Source organism: Oryctolagus cuniculus, chromosome 17, assembly GCF_964237555.1.
Source record: "Oryctolagus cuniculus chromosome 17, mOryCun1.1, whole genome shotgun sequence".
In the NCBI taxonomy this organism is placed as follows: Eukaryota; Metazoa; Chordata; class Mammalia; order Lagomorpha; family Leporidae; genus Oryctolagus; species Oryctolagus cuniculus.
In genome coordinates this window covers 65,800,753-65,824,118 of record NC_091448.1, presented here as the reverse complement: position 1 = coordinate 65,824,118, position 23,366 = coordinate 65,800,753, and the positions used below count along the sequence as shown (strand labels likewise).

Genomic DNA, 23,366 nt, shown 5'->3' with positions numbered 1-23,366 from the left:
GCCCCACCCCCAGCACCTCGGGGGACCAAGTTCTTATCATCCACCTGCACCTGTCGGTGTCATTCTTCCACCTGCCAGCTGGGGTGGTGTCCACACGCTATATGTCGCTGGCATGTAACCCTGAGCCAGGCACACATCAAGGGCACAGCCGGCTTCAGCCATTAGCACATCGCTGTGCTGCCTTATCATCAATGTGTCTTGTGATAAATTGGGTTAGGGAAGGCGATCTGGCCAAGGCCAGGACTCTGGCCCAGCCTCTGCTCTGTGGCTCCCTGCCCCAGTGACAGGGCCTGTCTCTCCCCTTGATGACCGGACCCAGGTGTGTGGGGGGCTCTGGTGGCTGCAACCCCGCACCTCTAGGCTTCCTGCTATAGGCATCCTGCGGAAACCATGAAAGTGCTGGTGCCACGAGCTGGTCATCTTACAGAGGGTGGGGGTGAGAGGCGGGGTGAGCCCCAGCTCTGGCCACCTGCCTGGGGGAGGGGCAAGGCTTGTGCTGACCAATGAGGTGAGATTGCAAGAGCTGAGGAGTGGGGCCAGAGCTATGGTGTAGCGGGTGAAGCCACCGCCTGCGACACTGGCATCCCATGTGGGTGCCCGTTTGTGTCCTGGCTGCTCCACTTCCCGTCCAGCTCCCTGCTAATGCACCTGGGAAAGCAGTAGCCCTCCTGGAACTGGCAGCCAGCGGGAGAGACAAACGGTGAACCAGATGCTCAGAGGGTGGCTACCTGGAGAGGAAGGCAGAGCAGGACCGGTAGGCCAGTCCTGGTGGGCAGGCACGCCTCTCCCACAGGTGCCATCTGAGCTGCCCCTATTAGCTGCAGGCTATTCCTACTGGGTCAACAGGTACAGAGGCCCAGAAAGAGACCTGGATGGCAACCAGTGTGTTTGGAAGGAAGAGGCCCCCGGGGTGGGTGTGGTGACGGTCATAGTCCAGGGCCCGAGGGACACTGCCTCTGGTGCCTTCATGCCCAGAGCCTATTTTACATTAAAAAATTATTTTAATGTATTTGAAAGGCAGAGAAAGAGCCAGGAACTACAGACCCAATCCAGGTCTCCCACTTGAGTGGCAGAGACCCAAGAACTTGAGCCCTCACCGGCTGCTCCCCAAGGCACACATGAGCTTGCCCCCTGCCTGGTTCTGGAGGAGTCTGATACAGAGGTCTGGGGGTGGGGAAGACCCCACCTGTTTCACACAGGTCTTCTTGGGGAGCAGCTGAGGGGTGCAAGGAGTGGGGTGTGCTCCAGGTCCCAGGATGCCCTGGGCTCCACCCCCTTGTCCCGGGAACACACTGCAGAGAGCCCTGCCATGTTCCTGTCGGCTCCCTGGTCCCTCAGCCTGGGGACAGGGCCGCTGGAGGGCTGCTTTCTACTGGGAATCTGGCCAGGGGAGGGTGGGAGCTGGCTCACTTCTCTGCTTGGTCACTTGGAGGGAGAAGGAAGAGTTTCCTGCAAGCTTTTGGGGCCCCCTGGGGAGACTGTCTCCCAGGAGGAGGAGAAGGACAAGGAAATCAGGATCCTAGGTGTCTGCCAGGGCCAGTGCAAGGGCACTGGGGCTGCAGTCCCCCTGGGAGGCTCCACACAGCCCTGTGCAAGGGGGCAGGGCTTTCCTCTCTGGAACACACCTGGTGATGGGCCCTGGCTGCCCCGTTCAGTCGCTCTGCCCCTTTGCCGGCACACCCACCAGGCAGATGCTCCACGCACGGTAGCATCTTTATCTGTAAAATGGGCCAGTTGTGAGTATCCGCCCCAGAGGGTCACGGAGCCAGTGAACTAAATAACCATTTGTGAAATGTACCTGTCATGACCTGTATGAGATAAACCATTATTTCCTTAGCACAAAACCCAGCACATGTTGCGTGCCCGATGAACCTCAGCGGTTTTAACCCACTTTAGGCTTACAAATCTCCAGGTTTCACGACAGCACCGAGAGGTAGGAATTCCCGCTGTCCTCAGCGGATGATGGGGAAACTGAGGCACCAAGCAGCAAAGCCACCTGCCTCCCCAGCAGATGTGATTCAGACCCAGGGCGGCCAGGGGAGGTTGATGAGTGCTCCAAGGAGTGACCCCACCCTGGGAGGCACCTGCCAGCTGCCTGGAGCCTGGAGCAGGTGGGGCCGGCAGGCCTCTCTGCTTTGCCAGCCATCTGGGCGCAGGCCAGAGAGCCCTCCTCCCTGGTTAGAACGCTGCAGCCAGTCTCCCTGCTGTGCAGACACATAATTATATTTCACATTAAAGGGAAGGCTGGAGGCCGACAGGGCCGGGGAGCCCTTTGAGGCTGAGGCTCTGGGCACAGCCCTGCCTCCGTGGCCCAATTCTGCGGCCCTGGGGCTGAGTGGTGGTGGTGGTGGTGGTGGGGTCAGACCCTGATAAAATGGGGTTTCCCTGGGTTGGGGCGCAGCTGGGCAGGTTTCTCTGCTAGATGAGAGGCCGGTACCCTGCAGGAGGCAGAGAGATCTGAAGCCCAGACAATGAGCCCCAGGGAGGCTGGGAGGGCAGGGCACCTGGGGACAGGCTGGGAAGAAAGCCTGGCCTCCAGAGTCCGGTGGGCAAGAAAAAGGGGTCACATGGGGGTCAGTCGGCAGAGGGGGGTGGAGCACAGAGGAGAAAGCAGGGGAGGAAGCCAGGCAGAGCAGGAGAGAGATGCCGTGTGCCTGGTGGGTGCACGAGCCGAGCTGTGTGCACGTGGACACATGTGCAGATACCACCCTGCATGCGCAGCTATGAGGGTGTGTGCACGCCTGTGCACCTGCTACCGGCATGCATGCGGGGGCACGTACTTTGCACGTGAGGGTGCGACGCCCAAGTCTGGGTATCCGACTGTGTGCACACGTGTTCCGGATTCTCCTGTCTGTGCGTGCATACCTCTGTGTGTGTGTGTGTGTGTGTGTGTGTCCCCGGGAGGATGTGATTGTGTGTGTGTGTGTGTGCGTGCGCGCGCGCGTCCCAGCGCGCAAGTGGCTGGCTGTGTGTGTGTGTGTGTGTGTGTGTGTGGCGGGGTGGGGTGGGGGCGGCCCAGAGCTCGGAGGGGGCGCCAGGCCCGGCCGCTGCCGCGGTGGGCGGGGGCAGCGGCGGCGCGGCGCGGGGCGGGCGTGCTCTCGGCGGAGAGTTGGAGGAGTTGCCGCGCCGGGCTCCGGTGGCAGCAGGGCGCGGAGCTGGGTGCGCGCTGAGCCTCTGCCTCCCGCCGCCTCCTCGCCCTCCATTCCTCGCTCCCCGTCTCTCCACCGCCAAGCCGCCGCCACCGCCGCCTCCCTGGGAACCGTAGCCGGGGAGGGGGCCTGGCGTGGCCGGAGCCCGTGGGGAGGTGCGGGGCGCCAGGGCGCGGGGGAGCGCGCCGGGCCCTGCCCGGCATCAAATAACAGCCGGCGGGGGAGGGGGTGGGCCGCCGCGCTCACCGCGGGACCGAGGGACGGACGCCAGCCGCGCCCGCCCGAGAGAGCGCCTCGCGGCCGGGGGCGCCGTCCAGGCGCGCGCCCCCGACCCGTGGCTGGAGCTTGGCGATCCGCGTCCCGGACGGACGCGCCCCTCGGCATGGAGCGCCCCCGCGGGCTGCCCTGAGGCGGCGGCGGCGGCGGCGGCGGCAATGCAGCTAGCGCGGCGGCGGCCGGGGCCAGGGACGGCCGCCTGGAGCTCGGAGGACGCGGAGCGCGCCGCGCCCCGGCCACGGACCGAGGTAAGTGCGCGGCCGCCGGCGCGCGCCGCTCCCCCCAGGGCCCGGCCCCGGGCTCTCCGCAGGCCGCCTCCCGGCCTGGAGCAAGCACGAGGCGGTGTAGCAACAGGGAAGGTGGGGCGGGAGGGCTTCTTCCTCGTTTCGCTCCCTGGGTGAGCCATCGCAGGAAATGCTGAGTGCGAGCTTTCCTTACCCTGCCGTGTCTCGGGCCACTGCCACCAGGGAACTTTGCTCCCGGCTAACCTTGGTCCCGGGGGGCGCTCCGGGAAACTTTGAGGAGCCCTGGATCACCTCCGGCCGGTTGGCACGGTGGGTGGGTGTGTGTGTTTTGGAGGGGGGTGGGCTCGGAAGGGAACATGCGGACGCACTTCGGAGCGCGCGGCGGTCCTACGCGTGACCTTCCCGGAGACCCCCGCGGGCGAGGTGGGGGTTCGGCGCGGGGCGCGCGGGCTGCACGAGGCTTTGGGAGGGTGCCCGGGCCTGAGATCCGCGGGTGTTTGGAGTCGTTTCTCTTTTCCACCTCCTGTGCGCCAATATAGAAAAAAAAATTTCTGGAAATGGTTCTCCGCCAGCGAGTCTAGAGAGGCTCCTTTTAGCTTCCAGAAGTCGGCCTTGGTCTCGGGGGAGCTGGCCTCTGGCTGAGAAGCCCCTGAGGGCGCGCGCACTTGGCCGCTCTGGGGGGAGCGGGCTGGGAAATCAGGGGTTCAGGGGGCGCCCAGGGCAGGTGGCGGCTGCGGATGGGGGGTGAGGCCCGGGTCGGAGTCTGTGCTTTGGTTCTGGTGGAGCGTGCTTGTTTTGTCTCCGCGTTGCCCACGGGGGTCACGGGAAAGCGTGGATGTGGGAGGCGCCCTCCTGCTTCCCTGCCGCGGGGACCTGGTGCCCCTGCTCCCACTCTCTGGGAGGGAGTTGTGGGGGGGCGCCTGCTTATCCTGGCGCGTCGCGCTGCCTGTGGCCATTTCGTGTTTCCCGTGCCCAGGCCGGAGCCCTGCCATACAGCGCTGGGGACCTCCTGTCCCTCACACGGGCGTCTCGGAACCCGGGTTCGCAGGCTGCATCTCCTGGGAGCGCCGAGGCGCCCACACGCCGCCGAAATCGGCAGCCGCCTCCTTGAAGGTGCGAACCCAGAAGGCGGGAGCCTGCGGACTACCCCTCGCCCCCTCGGAGGTGCCCAAGGGCGGCACACCCTGACTGCTCTCCGGCCGGGGCCTTCCAGTCTCCCCCTGGGCCAGGCTGCACGTTTGGGGCCCCTCCTCCGGCGGGCAGCTCCGCCCTGGACCGCCGCCATGTGGCGGGAGAGGGTCACGGAGAGTGGGAGAGGCTGGTCTCGGCCTTGAGCGCCACCAGAGGCTTGTCGGCTTTTGGAGAAGTCGGAAAGGGGTCCCTCAGGAGACTCTGCAATGGCTGCTCCTTGGTGTCCTGGGGCCGCCTCTAGGCAGCCAGAGGGGACTTAGGATCGCACCTGTGGGAGGGGACCCTGGGACTGCGAGAGCTTCCATCAGGGGTGCCAAGAGAGCAGGGTTCGAAGGGGACCCTGCTGAGCACCCTTGCGGACAGGGACGGGATTCAGGAGTGCGCCTGGAGATCCCTGTTCTGCACAGCCACAGATCTAGCAGGTGCCAGCCCCAAGGCTGTTACCTCCTCCCGTTCCCCTGGCCAGGGGGAGGGCGTGGCTGAGCCCCCTTCCCCAGCTTTCTCCTGGGGAAGGAGGCAGGGCCTGCATTTGTCTGTCCTCGCCAGAGCTCCATAGATCTTCCAGGTGTGTTCCAGATTGGGGTAGGGGGATGGGATTCAGGGAGCCGAGCTGTGCTCAGAGGAGGAGGAGGAGCCCAGAGCCACACAGTGAGGGTCGGCCAGGAAGGAGCCCTCCTCTGGTTCCGCCAGGCCAGAGACTGTCTCCTGCAGCCCTCCTGCCCCAGAACCCTGGGCGGCTTGCGACAGTGAAATGGCAGGGACAGCAGTGACGGTGGCAGTGGCAAGACCAAGCCAACAGCACCCTGCGGCGCTGTCGCACTGGGGCCCGTTCTGCCCGCAGGCAGTTCCCTCTGGCCCAGCCAGGCCTCCGGTGCCTGGGGCTACATTGGCAGTACCAGGCATGACACCCAGAGGCCCTGGCATTCGCATGGCTGGGGCGGAAGTGCCTGTGTCGTTACTCCCAGTGAGCTCTGTGGCCCTCGGCAGGCCCTCCTCCACCAATCCCCCAGGCCGCGGGTGCTAGTGCACCCTGGTACCCACCTGGATGCCACCTCGGCCCCTCCCCCATGGCTGGCAGGCCAAGGTTCTGGGCTGGGCCCTCCCTCTGACAGGTGCAGCTGGTGCCTGTGGCTGGGCGCCAGTCAGGGCTTTACTGTGAGTGACACATGGGCACACCTGCCCCTCCCCTGGGGCCTGCCACTGGAGCCCTGCCACGGGCTGGCACAGAGGAGAGGCTGGGAGGGGGCCGGCCATGCAGAAGGTGTGGTGGGCGTGGGCTGGACCCCACGGGGCACTGGCCGCTCGGCAGGGAGCCGGCTGCAGGGAAAACCTGAAGATAAAAGCCCCGAAACTGGGCCGAAGACTTCAGAGGCGCCGCGGGGGTGGGGCTGGTGGGTTTTTCAGAGGAGCTGGGCCCCGGAGCAGGAGCAGAGCGCTTGCTAGGCACTGGCCGAGGGCCCGGTGCTCTGTGAGCGGATTTAATTTCCTAATGGCCTGCCAGTGTGGAGGGTGGCGGTAGCGCCGCTGTGCAGACAGAGGGAGGAGGCCGGGAGCGGCTCTGGAGAGACCAGGGCCTGTGCCCCTTGGGCCCGGAACCCTGCTGCTCCCCTGGAGGGCGGGGGCGACAGAGCTGCTCCTTCCCTGGGGCCTGGGAACATTTCGCTTTTTCACTTCCAGGCAGGCCTCACACAGGCCTGGAAGCTGCCTGCCTTCGCAGTGAGGGCCTGGCATGCAGCAGGGGCTCAGAACTTGCTGGCCAAGGCCTCAGGGGGCAGCTCTGGCTTTGCTGTGCTGAGCGTGGGCTCACTTGGGGCCCCTGCATGGCGTCCGGCATACAGAGGGCGCATATCCTTGGCTGCTGAGTGAGTGGAGACCCGGCTGCTGGCCTTGGGGGTCTCCCCGTGTAGGAGGGGGCTCGAGGGCAGTTAGGCAGGGGGAAGAGAGGCAGGCCGTGCCACTGAGACCCAGTCCCTGTACCTCAGTTTCTCCTCTGTGCAATGGCACCAAAGCACCAGCCGTGGAGGCTGCTGGGAGCCCCTGGGTTGGGGGAGTGGAGACATGAGCCTTTGCTTGTGTCTCAGCAGACGTGGAGTGCAGGTAGGCCCTTTCCCTTGTCTTCTCCTCCCCTGCTTGTGGCCCTGGGACTCGGATGTGGAGGAGGGCGGGGGGACCAACAGGAAAGCTGGTGGAATGGGGCTACTCTGGTCAGCCCCAGCTATTGTCTCTTCACCACGTACCATGTACAGGACACCGACTGGGTATCAGGGCCTTCCATGGTCCTGGCCTGGCTTCACCCCCACCCCTCTGTCTCCCTGGCTGTGTCTGCCACAGACCGGGTCTGCGCCCACCTCAGGGCCTTTGCATGTGCCACCTGCTCTGCCAGTGTGCAGCAGGTACTCAGTGAGCACACGGGGCGGGGGGAGACCCCTCCTTGTGGTACTTAGTAGCAGCACTTGCCAGAATGACTGTCCCATTCTGCAGATGAGAACACCGAGCCTCAGAGGGGTGACGTCAGGTCGGGGCTGGAGCTGGGAGTCGGCCCTGCTGAGCCTCTGGCTGCGCCCTGACTCTGTGTCTGTGCCGTCCTCTGCTGCAGGCTCTGAGCCTCGCCGTGTCCCTTTGTGCTTGGTCAGCTTCCAGCTCAGGATGTCCCCACCCCGATGCTGGCAAGCGACGGGAGCCGTCCCATTGCAGCTCTGCGCAAACTGAGGCAAGCAGCGGAGCTCTTCGAATGGGCCAGCCTCTGCGCCTGCTCCCAGCAGAGCCCATGGAGGTGGGGGAGGGGGCGGCAGCACCCGTCACAAGCATTTGCTGGCTACTGGTGGCCGTTGCTCATTTTCTTTGCCCAGCAGCCCTTGCTAGTTGGCCAGGCTCGCCTGGCATCCATCTCACCTCTAAGAAGCCAGCGAGCGCTTCATACAGGTGTGGCCTGGGCCCAGCACGGAGGCGGCCTGAGGCTCACCTGGGCAGCTCTCCCTGTGAGGAGGTGTCTGGGGGGGTGGGGTAGGGTAGGGGCGAGGGTGTGACCCCGCCTTTGTGGGAGTGGGCAGCCTGAGGCCAGAGAGGGCCAGCCCCCACCCAAGGGCACAGGGTAGGGCCTGCCCGCTCAGCTGGGGCTGGCGGGAGAGAGCTGGGGGAGCAGGAGGGGCAGGGGAGGTCAAGGAGGAGGTGTGGCATCCCTCATCCGCAACCCCCCCCGCCTGCTCCTCCCTTTCCAGCTGCAGCCTGCGCCCCTCGTGCTGGCGGCTGCAGCCCTGCAATTCTCCAGCACTTAAAGCAAAAATAAATTGCTTCCAGCAGCTGGCTCTCTGGGTGGCAACAGCCGCACCCCCCTCTGCTCGACCCTCCACCCTCAGACTCTGGCTCCTGCTTCCAGCCCAAGGCCAAGTTTCTATTCAGGCCTGCGGGGGGAGGGGATGGGGGAGTCGTGGAGGCCAGCAGAGGTCCTGGGGGCATTGAGGTCTGGGGGGGGGGGCGGGTGGAGCTTGGCACGGACCTGGCAGGGTCGCACGGAGGGCAGAGGCAGGGTGGACACGTGGGACCCTGGGGGTGCTGGCCTTGTGGAAATAGGGCCTGGGCAAGGTTGGGGCATTACTCGCTCAGAACCTGGTCACCTGCCCGCACCCCTGGGAGGCCTCTCCCTTCCCATCTCAGAAAACCTTCGCGTTGAGGATGTCAACACTTGAGTGTCTTTCGTTCTTTCAACAAATGGCTACTGAGCTTGGGCCTGGAGGTGGGGCGCGGCAGGTTGGGGGACGTAGGGAGCCGGAGGCCCACCCTGGGAGAATGAAACAGACCAGCCCACCAGCACCTCGGTCGTCCCGGACTGCGGATTGCCCGGCTCACGTTCTTGGGTTCACTGTCGCGGTTTTGAGTGACAGCTGCGTCACTTTTTCGCTGGAGTCTCCTGTCTCCCCTCTGCCCTCCAAAGTGCTGGGTTCTTGGGTTGTGGGGCAGCGATGCTGGAGAACCTTCTGGGTTCTGTCGCTGTGGCTGTGTGGACCGAGGCAGGGAGCTGTGTCAAGCCATGGTCTTGCTTCCCTGTCGCAGGTGCTGTTCCATCCAGCCACACTGGGTGGGCTCCCGGTGGCCCCTGGACCTAGGGCATGGGGTGGGGTGGAGGGGGCGGGTCATGGTCTCTGGATCTCAGAATCTTAGCCTGGGAGCCTCTGTACCTGTGGAGCTGCACTTGGGTTCTTGGGGTCGTGAAGTTTTATCGACTTGGAGACAGAGAGTGAGGACTCAGACCAGGCGCAGGTACACAGTCCTAACCTGGGCACGCCCTTGCACGGCTCCCTCTGGGTTCAGACTGGCGGCCTCTCCTGCATTCTGGCCCTTGGGGTCTGTGCTGTCTCACCTGCCCTGGTCGCCTGCCACTGAAGCCCCCTACCCCGGCAGCTCCCATCTGCTCGGGGCCGCAGCGGATGGCTCCAGCTCCTATCCAGGAGAGGGTACGGTGCTGGGGGCAGGGATTCAGCCCGTGTCTCTGTCTTCACACCAGCTGTGCCCGTTTGGGAAGGGTCTGGTACTCTGGTTCCAGGAGGGGTCTCTGCGCCCTGGACCTCAGTCTCCCCGTTTGTGAAGTGGGCAAATGTTCTCTGCACCTCTCGGGCCTGGGCTCTGCGGGCAGCACAGGGCAGGGTGGGGCGGGGCGGGGCGGGGCGGCACAGCCTCCTCCCCTCCCTGCTTCCCCGCTCTGCCGGGTGGCCGGAGGCTCAGCCGTGCCATCGGCTTGGCCTGCTGGGCCCCAAGCTGTTGGCTGCACCTGCCCTGCTGGGGCAGCCAGGTCTCTCCCTGGCTCCAGGGCGCTTGAGAACCGTGGGACAGGGGAGCCTGCAGGAGCCGGGGGTGGGGGGCAGCCCTGGAATGGCCCAGACCCCCTCCCCCACCGAGGGCTGTGTGACAGAGGACGGTGGTGGTCCTTGTCCTTTCTCTACTGGTATGAGCTGGCCTGGGCCAGGCTGGCACAGCGCAGCCACCCAGGAGTCCTGGCCCTGACCCCACAGCAGATGCCTGAACCCTGAAGTGCTGGGAACCAGTGACCAAGCTCTGGGCCCCTGTCCTGACCCTGTTGCCCTCCCAGTGGCCTCAGGATTAGCTGCAGCTGGGTGGGGAATAGCAGGACCCTGGAGTGCTGTGGCCCCAGCCTGCAGGCCTCAGTGTCTGCACCTGTGGAATGGGAGCATTGGAGACGACGGGGTGGAACAGGTCTGCGGCCTGGTCTCGTGTCTGGGGTTTGGAAGGAGCCTGGGGCAGGTGTCTGGCTGGGCCCCTGGCCAAGCCTGTGATAAAAAAACCAAAAAACAAAAATAAGACTGCCACCACTGATGGCCACAGCCCGATCCCAGGCGGGTGGCCCTTGGTCTGCGACACGGTTCGGATTTGGGAATTTCACTTGCGCGTAAAGAGACTCTTGTGGGCGGACCCCAGATGTCACCTTGGCCTTTATTTATGTCTCCTCTTTACCCGAGACATACAGTCTGAAGGCAAATTATTAAAAGCACGTATACGATATTTACTTATACAGCCTTTTTTTAAATGGAATTTTCCACTTAGGATGTCATGTTGGCGCGCTCGGAAAAAAAAATCCAGAGTTCGGACTCCTGATTTTGGGCTTTTGTTTAGGGGTGCTTAGCTTGCACAGATCGCCCGTCCCCCAGTCCTAGGGGCCTGAACTCAGGCCGTCTCTGGGTGGCTGCTTCCTGCCGGGGATCCGAGGGACCCTCGTGCTGGGTCTGCTCCCCCTCCCCCGGCTTCTGGGACCCTCTGCTAGGCCCGGCTTTTCTTGGTTTGTAACTGCCATCCAGCTACTATAACCAGTCCACCAGGACACACTGCACACTGCCCTGTGGGTAACATTTCCTTTGTTAAGTGTTCTTTCTTTAAAAAGTTGTATTTATTTATTTGAGAGGTGATGTTACTGAGAGAGGGAGCTAGAGAGAGGTCTTCTTTTTTTTTTTTTTTTAAAGATTTATTTATTTACTTGAAAGAGTTACACAGAGAGAGAAGGAGACGCTGTGTGTGTGTGAGAGAGAGAGAGAGAGAGAGAGAGAACTGTCTTCCATCCGTTGGTTCACTCCTCAACTGGCCGCAACACCCGGAGCCACCGATCCAAAGCCAAGAGCCAGGAGCCAGGAGCTTCTTCCGGGTCTCCCACCCCTGCCCTGCCTCCCACCCCGCCCCTCTGCCACAGCCTGCCGTCCCGTGGTCTCATGCTCATTGTCTGGCTGCCCCCGTTGCTCAGGGGCGAGAACTGAGGCTGGGGAAGTATCCCTGCCTATGCGGGGGGTGGGGGGGTCCGTGCCGGGTTTTCCAAGGGCTGTCTGGGCGTCCCCAGGAACCCTGTGTTATTTCAGGGAGCAGGTGGGCTCCCTCCTGCTGGCCCCACCCAGCCCTGGCGGCACAGCTGGCGTCTTGGTGACCTGTTGGGGTGCCTCTGCCTGATGCGGTGTAGCTTGGGCCACCTGGGTGTTCTCAGCCCTTCCTGGGACATTCTGGGGGCTCCAGTGCCGCTCTTGGCCTGGTGGCGAATTCCGTAGCCTGCGGTGTCACCGGGAGCCATTACCTCCCAGGAAGCGGCCCGATGTTTCCCTGCGACTTGGCACCCAAGTATGATAATAAAAAATGACTGTTTGCTGCTCAGTGCCATACTCAGTGCCTTCCCGAACGTTATCTCATTTAATTCTCAGAACGTCCTGGCCAGGCCCGAGCTGGGCTTGTGCACGGTGAGGCCGTGGTGAGGCCACGGGCCAAACCGGATCTGAGCCCAGATCTGGAAGCCCCCCCCCCCCCCCCCCGCCTCAGCCAGGCTCTCCCAGCTGGGAGGGAGCTGGAGAGCAGGGAGGAGTCCCTGGCACTTCTCTCGCCTAGAAAGGACAGCGTTGGGCTGTCCCCCACCTCCGTTTGCTGTGTGGCCTGAGACTCGTGCACCACCTCTCTGGGCTAAGTCTACAGCTGTGTAAATGGGAATGACTCCAGATGGAGGCCAGGTCAGGGGTCAGGCCTTGGGACTATTCTGGGATTCCAGATGAGGAAGGCTCTCGGAGTCCCTTCTAAGCTTAGTGTTGGGGGAAACTGAGGCCTCTGGAGGAGAAGTTTCGGCAGAGCTGACAGCTCCTTGCGTGCCCGAGGCCTCCCGGCCCACCTGTAACCTCACCTCCGCAGGTGGGCTGGTCTACACTTCCTGTGGATCCCTGTCTCACAGTGGGGACCCCAAGGCTGGGCACCAAGACCCTGTGGATGGCGAGCGTGCATGCATCCGGCTCCCTACGCCTCCAGTCTGTAAATACCACTGGGGGCCCTGGGATGTGGCGGCGGCGGCTTTTCTACCTGGGCAGACGGCTGAGTGTGTTGGTCCCTCATTCACTCATTCCTGTGACTTTAGGGGTCTCCCAGTCCCGGGGCATGGGGAGCGGCTGTGTCCCAGAACCCATGTGGCTGAATCAGGGCTCTGCAGAGGGGCTGGTGTGCTGGGGGCACCCTGGGCTATAGGTGAGCAGGGAAGGTTCCCAGGAGAAGAGACCTGGATCGTGGCTCCCCACGGAGGCTGCAGGTGTCCAGCCCCCAACTCCCAATCACCCTGAACATACAGAGAGCCCCGCCATGCGTCCAAGTTCAGCCTCTGCTGCACTCCAGTCTCTCAGATCCCTCTCCCACTGCAGGAGCTGCTGGCGAGCTTGGGGTACCTTCCCCAACCCCGCTCCAGCCATGCCCTGTCTTCCTTGGGCCTGTCCCTGTCCCTTAGGTCCTGGACCCTCAGATTGCAATGTGACCCTCTCCCTGCACTTGCCACCTGTGCACCTGTTCCTCCTGGCTCCCCCCTTTCCTGCCCCCTGCAGATTCTGAGCTGGTGGGGTGGGCGATTGACTGTAGGCTCCTGGGGAGGGGGAGGTGGTGGTGGTCGTGGTGGGGAGAGGGCTGGGCTTTTGGGAAGGGCCCAGACCCCCTTGGGACCAGGGAGCTGGGAACAGGCAGGGCCAGCAGAGCAATGGGCACCTAGAGTCGCAGCAGTATTTCTGGTGTAATTTGTTGATTTCTTTTCTCCTCCTCTGGGGCCTAGTGGGTTGAGTGGCCGAGTTTGGGTTCAGTCTCTTCCCTGTGTCTCTTTGAAAATACCTCTTTTCCTCAGGTGGAATTCACGTGAGATGAACCATTTTATATTTTATTTATTGTTAAAAACGTGCTGTGGTGTAGGTTAGCTCTCCCCCTGTGGCGCCAGCATCCCATAGAGTTGCCGGTTTAAGTCCTGGCTGCTCTGTTTCTGATCCAGCTCCCTGCTATGGCCTGGGAAAGCAGTGGAAAAAGGTCCAGGAGCTTAGGCTTTGTACCTGCATGGGGGGCCCGGAGGAATCTCCTGGCTCCTGGCTTTGGATCGGCCCAGCTCTGGCCATTGCAGCCATTTGTGGAGTGAACCAGCGGATGGAAAACCTCTCTGGGTCTCCCACATGGGTGGCAGAGGTCCAAGGACTTGGACCATCTTCCGTTGCATCTCATATGGATGCCAGTTCGAGACCCGGCTGTGCCACTTCCAACCTAGCTTCCTGTTGATGTGCCTGGGAAAGCTTTGGAGGATGGCCCTAGTGCCTGGGCCCCTGCAGCCTGTGAGAGGGCCCCCCTAGCACCCTGCCTTCACATCTGCAGCTCCCGCCTTACCCCTCAACTCACAGTGAACAAAGACCTCCTTACTGTGGGGGCGGTGTGGGGGGCTGGTGGGCGGTCCTCACTGCTTTCCCTCTTGGCTTAAGAATGTCCAGTGCAGGGTCTCCCGTGCCCTCCATGGTCACCTCTGTCCTCACCCCTTCGGCAACAGCACCGTCTTGACTGCGTGTCCTCTTGGGAGCACCTGCCTGCCTGCCTGGCGCCCAGCTCCCCTGCTCTACCCCAGCACGGGGGCGCTCAGCTTTTCTTAGCTACGCCCCTCCCCCTGCACCCCTCAGCCAGCCCAGGCGCTGCACTGCCTTTCCCAGCTCTGAGTTCATCCATGAGATATCTCCAAGAGGGACACTGCACGGCTGGAGCTGGGCTCTGCCCAGTGTCCCTCCTGTGCCCACAGCTGTACAAGACATCCCAGCAGCCATGTGGGCTGCCCAGTGCCGCGGGTGGTGGGAAGGGCCAGCCCTGGGGGTCGGCTCGGCAGGGCCACTTCCCAGCTGCAGGTCAAGTTGTTTTGCCACTGTGCATCTGGTCTGTGCTAGTCGGGTGCCAACATCGCAAGCCCTCTCCTAGGGGCCAGGGGGACTCGTACCTGGGGCAGGGAGAAAGGCCGGCAGGGAGCAGTGCCCTGTCTTCCGGCTTCAGTGACTTCCCATGTGTGCCCAGGTGTACAGGGGTGCAATGAGCTAGCTGCCTGCTTGGGGGTCCCTGTGGTAGCAAACAAAGGCCCCTTATGCAGTAGGTGCTTGGCAAGTACTGGTCTGGGTCATGGACGTGTGTGTGTGTGTGTGTGTGTGTGTATGTGCCTAGCAGTGCCCCATCCAGTGGTCCTTGCTGCTTGGGGGATAGGTCTGGCCGTGGCAGGCGATGGCTACTCCCACCCTCTCTGTCCCCATCCCAGGCTGCAGCTGCTGGAGGCAGGGGGTGGTGGTGGTGCAGGCCCAGCTGATCCCCCACCCCCTAATCAGCCTGTCAGCCCTGAGGACCCGCAGGAGCCCTCACCAGAGCTGCGTTTGGAGGGGCTCCAGGCCACCTGCCTCCCCTGCCCTCCTCAACCCAGCATCCTCAGGGGGTGGCACTCAGGCGCGGTGGGGGAGGCCTGAGACCAGCTATATTATCTGGGGGTCCAGCTGTCTACATGACAGGCAGTGTAGACGGTGATGGCTGTGGTGTTGGAAGAGTGTGGAGACAGTGGGCAGGGCGGACAGTGATGACCTTGGCCATGTGTGTGCTGGGACCCCATGGAGGACAGGCAATAGCGATGTGGCTTCATCGTGTGGACACGAGAGGGTCCCTGTGTCCCCCATTCCCCTTGTGGCCATGCCCCCTGCCTCTCCCGCCCAGCCCACCCCTCCTCCATTATCCCCCCAGCCCACCTCCCCCTGTGGGTGTTCACTCCTTGGGTTTGCACAGCGGCTCTGGGGGGTGCTGGTGCTTTCGGTAACCCCATTTTCCAGAGGCTCAGACAAGATTGAAGGATTTTGGGGACCCCAGGTGTCCGGAGCACCCATCCTATGCCCGGCTCTGGACTTGTCCCATGCAGTGCCCCTACAACCCATCAGATAAGCCCACAATCCAGCCTCAGGGGTCTGGTGCCCCCGACACACTCTGGCCTCCACTGCCCAGTACCTGCGACATTTTGGCAGGGTCTCCTGTGTGAGCTTCTGGTCTCACAGTGTGAATTCTCCCAGCTCAGGGCTGGGGACACTGCTGGTCTCTAGGGAGGGCCTCCCCCTCCCCCACTCCATCCCTCTCACCCAGTCCAGCCCCAAGGCCCAGACCAAAGAGGGTGGGGTGGGAGCAGAGGAGGTTGGAGTCTGGGCTGGCTGTGGTCACCCCGAGGTGCCCCGTGTTTGAACGCCACCTCCCTATAAGGTTGCATCCGCCCAGAGTGTGCAGGGACAAGGTCTGGCACACAGTAAGTGCTCACTAAACTCAAGGACAGACATGGAACCCCTGCTGTGGAACACAGGCTGAGGGTGCAGAGGGGGCGGACAGTGGCTGCCCGCTGTGGCTGGCAAGGGCTGTGACAGCAGCCCCAGGACGGACGCCAGGACAATGGGACATGGCCGCCTGGTTTCTTCCCTGCAACGCTGGGTGCCTGGAGGTGCTGGCAGTCCTGGACCTTGACCGTGGGTGTGGTCAAGGCTGCTGTGAAGTGAGAAGCACAGGGACTGGGGGATCAACGTTTCCCCATGCCCAGCGCGGCTCTGGAATCCTGCAACAGTCTGCTGCTGTGCCGTGATGGGGAAACTGAGGCCGGAGAATGGAAGTGCCCCTCCCGTGGTCTTGCCGAGTTCAGACAGAGCCTGGGGAGGGGGGCAAGGGGCATCTGGCTCCCGCTGAGGCAGGGGAGTGGCTGGGGGAGTCAGCGACCCTGGCCTTGGAGTGGGAATGGGGGCAGGGGTCTTGCTGGGCTAATGCACCGGCTAATCCCCTTCCCCCAGCCTGGCTACAGCTCCTCAGCTCACAGGCAGGGAAACTGAGAGGGGTAGCTGGGTACCTGAGCTCCCCTAGCCAGGGAATCAGAGAGTCCCCCTCCAGCTCTGCATTCAAGCCCCGCCCCTGCCCCGTGTCCAGGCCTCCCATGCCCAGCTCCACCCTCAGAGGGGCTGGGCTGTCCACTACTGACCTGCTGATGAGATCGCCTCACCCCAGGGAGGCGACCGTGGAGGGCACGGGAGACCCTGCACTGGACATTCTCAAGCCAAGAGGGAAAACAGTGAGGACCCCCCCCCCACCCCCGCAGCACTTGGCCATGGCTTCAGGCAGCGGTGGGGACTGACCGCACTGAGCCACTCTCACTGCCCCCTGCAGGGGCTGCTCCCTGGATTTGGGCAGGTGCTTGGGCCGTTGTGACCAGGGTCAAAGTTCAGGGGAGGTCACCCAGGGCCCGTGGAAGGTCATATCGCTTGCTGTTTTCTGTTCCTGCTTGGGCGACCCTGGGCAAGACTCTCTGGCTCTCAGAAGCTGTGAAATAGGGATTGTGGCGGCACCCTCCTCCCCCCCCCCCCGCCCCCGGCCCCACAGGGCTATCTCAGGACTCAGCAAGGCAACCAGGGACAGTCCTGGTCCTGTGATGGCTGTGATGGGAGCCGGAGAGAACGGGATGCAGGAGCCAGAGTGCTCCCGGTGCCCGTGGGGAGCAGATCCGCGCGGCTGCCTCCCGTGCACGCTGGTCTGAGGAAGTATAAATAGCACGCGATGTTTTCCCGGTGTGGACGGCGAAGTAGCGTCTGCAGGTCGGCCCCCGCTCCCCGCCTGCCCGGCACGGGCACCCGAGGCCAATGAGCTGCTTGTGGGGACGAGGAGGAGATGGGAGCTTGTGAATAAGTCATGGCAGGGTCTGGGCTAATGCACAGGGCGGCCTGTGCAGTGAGTGTGTTGACTGGCCAGAGATGGTCCCTTGTGAGTGTGTTGACTGGCCAGAGACGGCCCCTTATGTGCGGGCGTGGCCCAGCATCCCCCCCCCCCCAACCGGGGGGAGATTGCAGAGTGCCTGGTGTCTTGGGGCTTGGTGACTTTGCGAGGGGACCTGGGCTTCTGCTGGGGCAGGGGCAGGGGCAGGGGCAGGCAGGCTGGGTGGGGGTTGGGGAGCTGTGAGCAGAGCCGGGCTGAGCCTTGTCCCCTCCCTGTCCTCCCAGCTCCTTTTGGTCATCCAGCCTCTTTGTGCTCACTAGTGGGGTTTGTTCTTTTCCCGCTTTTGATCCAAGGCGGTCCCAGACTTAGTCCGTTCCTGCCCCGTTGCCAAGGTGACCAGATCGTCTCTGCCACCCCGTTGCCACTGGCGGGGTTAGGCGACAGACAATGGGGGTGCACAGGTACCAAGCTGGGCACACGTGGACAACAGACACGCATAGGGCTGTCTGAGGCTTGTCTGGGTGCACGCCAGATGCACCTGTGCTGGAATGGAGGTGCGCACGTGCACCTCCGGGTGTGCACTGGGCGTCACCACCCTCCCTCGCTCTGCAGCCACAGCGCCTCCCCTGGCCACTGGTGCTGCCTGCAGGTAGCTGCCCTGCCCTGCAGCCCCCAGCCCCCTCAGCATCTCTGCCCTGCATGGGCCTTTCTTTTTCTTTTTTTTGTATTTTTTAAAAAAATATTTATTTTATTTAGTTGAAAGCCAGAATTACACAGAGAAACGAGAGGCAGAGAGAGAGAGAGAGATCTTCCATCAACTGGTTCACTTCCCAATTGGCCGCAATGGCCAGAGCTGTGCCGATCCGAAGCCAGGAGCTTCCTCTGGGTCTTCCCATGTGGTTGCGGGGGCTCAAGCACTTGGGCCATCTTCCACTGCTTTCCCAGGCCACAGCAGAGAGCTGGATTGAAAGAGGAGCAGCCGAGACTCAAATCGGTGCCCACATGGGATGCCAGCACTGCAGGCAGTGACTTTACCTGCCAAGCCACCGCTCCGGCCCCTGCATGGGTCTTTTTTGCCCCTCAGGGCTGACTCTGTCTATGCTAGGGAGCTGCTCACTAGCGCACCCTGCTGTTGGCTGCTGCCCTCTGCCTGTCTCAGGTCCCCTACCAGGGCTCCCAAGGCTCACCTCCCATGTGAACGTCCTGTCCCCCCAAGTCCTTACTCAAAGATCTGCTCTGGGGAAAGGCCTAGAGGAGCCCACACCCCAGGCCGAGTATCTGTGCTGCCAGCAGAGGTGCCGCTTAGAGCAGGCGTGTGCGTGGCGCCTACTGTATGCGCCGTTCAGCACATGGACAGATACCGTAAATCCCCAGGGGCTGGGCCCCCAAGGCAGCGTGAGTAGGGTCTGCTGTAGACTCACGTGAGCTCATGCAAGCAGGGAAGCTGGAGCTGCTAGGGGCCTGGACCCCTCCCAGGAAGAAACCCCGCCCCCTTTGGCTCATCTCCTGGCTCCGCTGGGGGTTGCTGGCCTGAGGCTGCGGGTGGGAAGCAGCCCCATTCGGCCTGAGCCCTGTGGAGCCCAGCTCATGTCCTCTGGCCCGAGACACTGCCGTCCATGCTCGTGCTGCCCTCGGCTGCTGCATTCCTGCTCTGGGCCTTGTGCTGCCTCTTGCAGAGCCCAAACGGTGTGTCCTGGGGTTGGTGAGAGACACAGGAAGCGTAAAACGAAAGTGCCTTCTCTCCTCGCACTGCACGAGAGAGGGAGCCTTGCCTGGGGTTCCCCAGGGGCCGTGTACGCTGCCCCAGGAGCAGACTCAAGGCAGCACCAGTGGCTCAAGGCCACACAGGGAAGCCTTTGTGTAGGAGGCGGTCCAGAGCCACGCCTGCAGAGGCCAGGGCTGCTCCTAGAGGGGTAGGGCTGGTGTCCTGGGTCTCTGACATCCCTAACTCTGACCGGCTGCCTGGCCCTGGGCAATGGCGTCCACCTTCTCTGAGCCCCGGTTTCTTGCCTCTGTATGGAGGAATGGGAGCGGGGGCCGGCGCTGTGGTGCAGTGGGATAAAGTCCCAGCCTGTACCACCAGCATCCCATACGGACGCTGTTTCGAGTCCTGGCTGCTCCTCTTCTGATCCAGCTCTCTGCTATGGCCTGGGAAAGCAGTGGAAGATGGCCCAAGTGCTTGGGCCCCTGCACCCGCATGGGAGACCCAGGAGAAGCTCCTGGCTCCTGGCTTCAGATCAGCCCAACTCTGGCCATTGTGGCCATCTGGGGAGTGAGACAGCAGATGGAAGACCTCTCTCTGTCTCTCCACCTTTCAAATAAGTAAATAAATCTTAAAAAAAAAACAACAATAAATAAACAGGAGCAGTGTAGGGCGTGGCGCTGGGTCTCTACCTCACATACAGGTGTGCAGGCCCAGTTCGTGGGGGGTGGGATGCGTGTATGCATGCCTGGTGGTGAGAGATGGGTGAGAGGCCGTGCCTCAGTCTCCTCATTGTGAAATGGGGCCTTTGAGAGCCAGACCAGGCACCAAGCTGTCAGCACCTTCCCTGGGTTCCAGAAGCTTCCCCAGGCTTGTGGCCCTGGTTTGAGCTCCAGCTGAGAAGGACTCCCAACCCCGAAGCATGGTGTGGGGTCTAGGAGAGGGACGGGGGCTGCATGTGCAGGGCCAGCTCGCCCCATCTCCAGCCCCACTGCCCTTGGCTCTCTCTGCTCAGCCTCCTCACCTCAGGGCCTTTGCACTGGTTGTGTATGTTGCCTGGAGCCCGGCTTCCCATTTTAAACCTTGGCTCTTTCTCTCCTAGGGAGCCTTTGATCTCACCTCCCCAGGTGGCCACACAGCGCCTCCTGCAGCCTGAGTCACCTTTAGAGTACAGGGGCCCAAGCACTTGGGCCATCTTCCACTGCTTTCCCAAGTGCATTAGTAGGGAGCTAGATCGGAAGTGGAGCAGCCGGGACTCGAATCGGCGTCCATGTGGGATGCTGGCACTGCAGGTGGTAGCTTTAGCTGCTACACCACAATTCTCAGCTGTCTTCTCTGACTGCTCGCTGGGTCAGGTCAACCAGTTGGCTTTCAACTGCTGACCTGGGAATTCCACATGAGACAGTCGGGTTTGACTTGTAGCCTGGCCTGCTTGGCCTGTGCAGAAGCTTAACCCCAGCCATGACCTCCTGGAATTTTCTTTCTTTCTTTTTTTTTTTTTTTAAAGATTTATTTATTTATTTGAAAGAGTTACACAGAGAGAGAAGGAGAGGCAGAGAGAGAGAGAGAGAGAGAGAGAGGTCTTCCATTCGCTGGCTCACTGCCCAGTTGGCCGCAATGGCTGGAGTTGAGCCAATCCGAAGCCAGGAGCCAGGAGCTTCTTCCAGGTCTCCCCCATGGGTGCAGGGCCCCAAGGACTTGGGCTATCTTCTACTGCTTTCCCAGGCCATAGCGGAGAGCTGGATCAGTAGTGGAGCAGCCAGGACTGGAACCAGTGCCTGTCTGGGATGCTGGCGCTGCAGGTGACGGCTTTACCCACTTCGCCACAGCGCCGGCCCTGACCTCCTGGAATTTTCCACTCAACTCCTGGCCTTGCTCAGGTGTGACAGGGACCCGTGGAGCCTGCCCTGTCCCAGCATGGGCAGCCCCACCCCCCCGGGGGGAGTCTGAGGTCCAAGACAGGTGTCCCCGCTCCCCTGCCCCCCACCGGTGAGGTGTGATCTGCAGACTTCTGGCCACGGAGACAGCATCAGGGCTCAGTGAGCCTGCTCGGGGTGGGAGGTGTCTCCTAGCAGGGTTGCTGTATGGGAGGACACCCCCTGTTACCCTCTGCCAGCCTGGATCTGAAGACACAACCAGGCCCCTCCCCGACCCTGCCCTGTGCTCAGCTCTGAGCTGGTTCAAGGCCCTCGGTGGAGCTTTGGGCCCTGGACGCTCTCTTCTCTCTCCAGCTCAGCCTGCTGCCCAGGCCATGGTGAGCCCAGGGCCTCTGGGATCTGTCGGGTCCTCTCTCTCCTAGAAATCAGACCAGCTGGGCCGAGTAGGGAGGGAGGAAGGACGCTGGCTAAGAAAACAGCTGTTGCTGGGTTTTGCCTGCGGGGAGCTGTTGGGTTGCAGAGGTGAGACCCTGGCGCGGCCTGGCGCAAGGCTGGCCTGGAGGGCTTCCCCGGGGAGGCAGGAGCCGGAGCAAGGAGCGGCCAGCCCGAGGCAGGACATGCCTCTCTGACCCTGCTCTCTCTGGGCCTCCCGCCTGGAGCAGTCTCTGGTGCATTAGCAGAAACCAGGCCCTCAGTTCCAGGAGCTCAGGAGGCACAGGGAGCAGCAGGGGACCAAGGCCATCTTGGAGGTCTTTGTGGAGGAGGCAGACCTTGGGCTTGAAGCTCCAGGAAGCAGAGACAGGCATTCTGTGGAGAGGGGACCCCTCAGACTGAGGCTGAGACCTGTCGGTGGTCCTTGATGGGGAGCCAGTCCCAGCCTTGTGTCCTTTCCTGCCTTGCCTTCTTGTCTTGTTGGCTCATAAGGACTCTTTACATATTCAGTGTGTCAGTTTGTCTTATAACAAGTTATCATTTGCCTTTTGTTTTACTCACAACGGGCTTTGAGCAACAGCATCCTAAATATTTTTATGTTGATCGGTTTCCCAACCTCTCCCTGGATGGTCTTTCTGGTCCCAGGCTGCTTCTCTGTTTCTAGTCCTTGTTCTCCTGTGTGCATGGTCGGTGTGCAGGAAATGCCACAGACTCAAGCTTGGAAAAGGGCAGCTCTAAGAAATGTGGATGCAAGGCCGGCGCTGTGGCTCACTAGGCTAATCCTTCGGGTTCTAGTCCTGGTCAGGGCGCCGGATTCTGTCCCGGTTGCCCCTCTTCCAGGCCAGCTCTCTGCTGTGGCCAGGGAGTGCAGTGGAGGATGGCCCAAGTGCTTGGGCCCTGCATCCCATGGGAGACCAGGATAAGTACCTGGCTCCTGCCTTCCGATCAGCGCAATGCGCTGGCCGCAGCGCGCCAGCCGTGGCAGCCATTGGAGGGTGAACCAACGGCAAACTGTCTCTTTCTCTCTCTCACTGTCCACTCTGCCTGTCAAAAAAAAAATGTGGATGCCACAGTACCTTTGCACACCTGGGCTTCTGCCCACCACAGCCCTCTGCTCATTCTCTCCTGCTTAGAGGAAAGGGTCTGTGCGTCTGTCCAGAGGGGCAGGGGGTGGGGGAGACACAGGAAGCTCCCAGCTGGACAGCTCCCACGCATGGACTCACTGAGCCCCCTCACAGCCCCACGCCATAGGGACAATTGTCCAATACTGCCACTCAGAGAGGTTATGTGATTTGCCTGAGGCCGCACAGGAAGGACCAGGTCAGATTTGGGTCTTCGCGGTATGACCTCATAATCTTTTACACCCTCTTCCCTCTCTGTTTTCCCGTGGGATCATGTGGCATCCACAGCCTCTTGGGGCCTCGGTTTCCCCATCTGCCAATGCCCCGCCTTAGCCCCAGCATCAGGCACTCAGTACATGTCCACTTTCCCCCTATTAGGAAGGCGGGAGTCCATGCTCCACCCCCTGAGCCCCACATCCCCTGGGGTGGAAGGGCCACTGGGGAGGGCTGGGCCAGCAGGGCCAGCCATGGTTCACAGTCAGGAGCGGGGATGTGCAGCGGTGGGGACAGAGCCTCACACAATGCCCAGTGTATGAGGAGCCAGAGTGGGGCCTGTCCCACACCCGGGAGGCTGCACCTGTCCCCGCATCTGGAGGGCTGCACCTGCCCCACACCTGTGAGGCTGCACCTGTCCCACACCTGTGAGGCTGCACCTGACCCCATCCTATGGTCTGTACCTGACCCCACACCTGTGAGGCTGCACCGTCCCACACCTGTGAGGCTATACCTGCCCCACACCTGTGAGGCTGTACCTGCCCCACACCTGTGAGGCTGCGCCTGTCCCCACACCTGTGAGGCTGCACCTGACCCCACACCTGTGAGGCTGCACCTGCCCCACACCTGTGAGGCTGCACCTGTCCCACACCTGTGAGGCTGCACCTGACCCCACACCTGTGAGGCTGTGGAACTATCACGCCCCTTGCATGTGCTCTATCTCAGGCTGACTCTGCAGGCGCTTGCTACTCCCTCCTGGGCCTGCAGCCACACCTCCAGGAAGGCCCTCCTCCCAGGTCTCCCTTGGGGCTCTGATCCCGCCGATGTCCCGGGGCCTGCCCTGTTAGATGGGCTCCCCGGCACCAGACACTAAACCTGGCGTTGAGTGGCCTGCACAAGAGAGGCTCAGAGAGGGACAGAGACTGGCCTCAGGCCATGTAGGAGCCCAACCGGGACCCCCATGAGGCCCCCAAGACCCTCCAGGGTCCTCCTCGTGCTCTTGGGACTCCGTGAGGTGCAGGCAACGGCCTGCCCAGCAGAGGGCGCAGAGGGCCTCTGACCTCTGCTGCTCCCAGGGGCCTGGGGCCAAGGACACCCTGTCTCTCCCCTGCCCCCACCCTCTGCAAAGGATGTTCTCAAGATAAAAA

The 23,366-nt window shown here is 62.4% G+C and overlaps 1 protein-coding gene across 2 annotated transcripts in view; it reads left to right on the top strand.

Annotated features, from left to right (window-relative positions):
* The first annotated feature begins 3,108 nt into the window (after positions 1–3,108).
* Positions 3,109–23,366, top strand: part of KCNJ12 (potassium inwardly rectifying channel subfamily J member 12) — a 32,108-nt gene continuing 11,850 nt past the window's right edge. The window contains exon 1 of one of the 2 annotated variants that reach the window (XM_051839770.2): positions 3,109–3,673. The gene's annotated coding sequence lies outside the window, so the exon portion shown is untranslated. Of the gene's footprint in view, positions 3,674–3,774; positions 3,980–23,366 lie in introns of those variants that run through there. The other variant, XM_051839771.2, reaches the window with a different exon arrangement.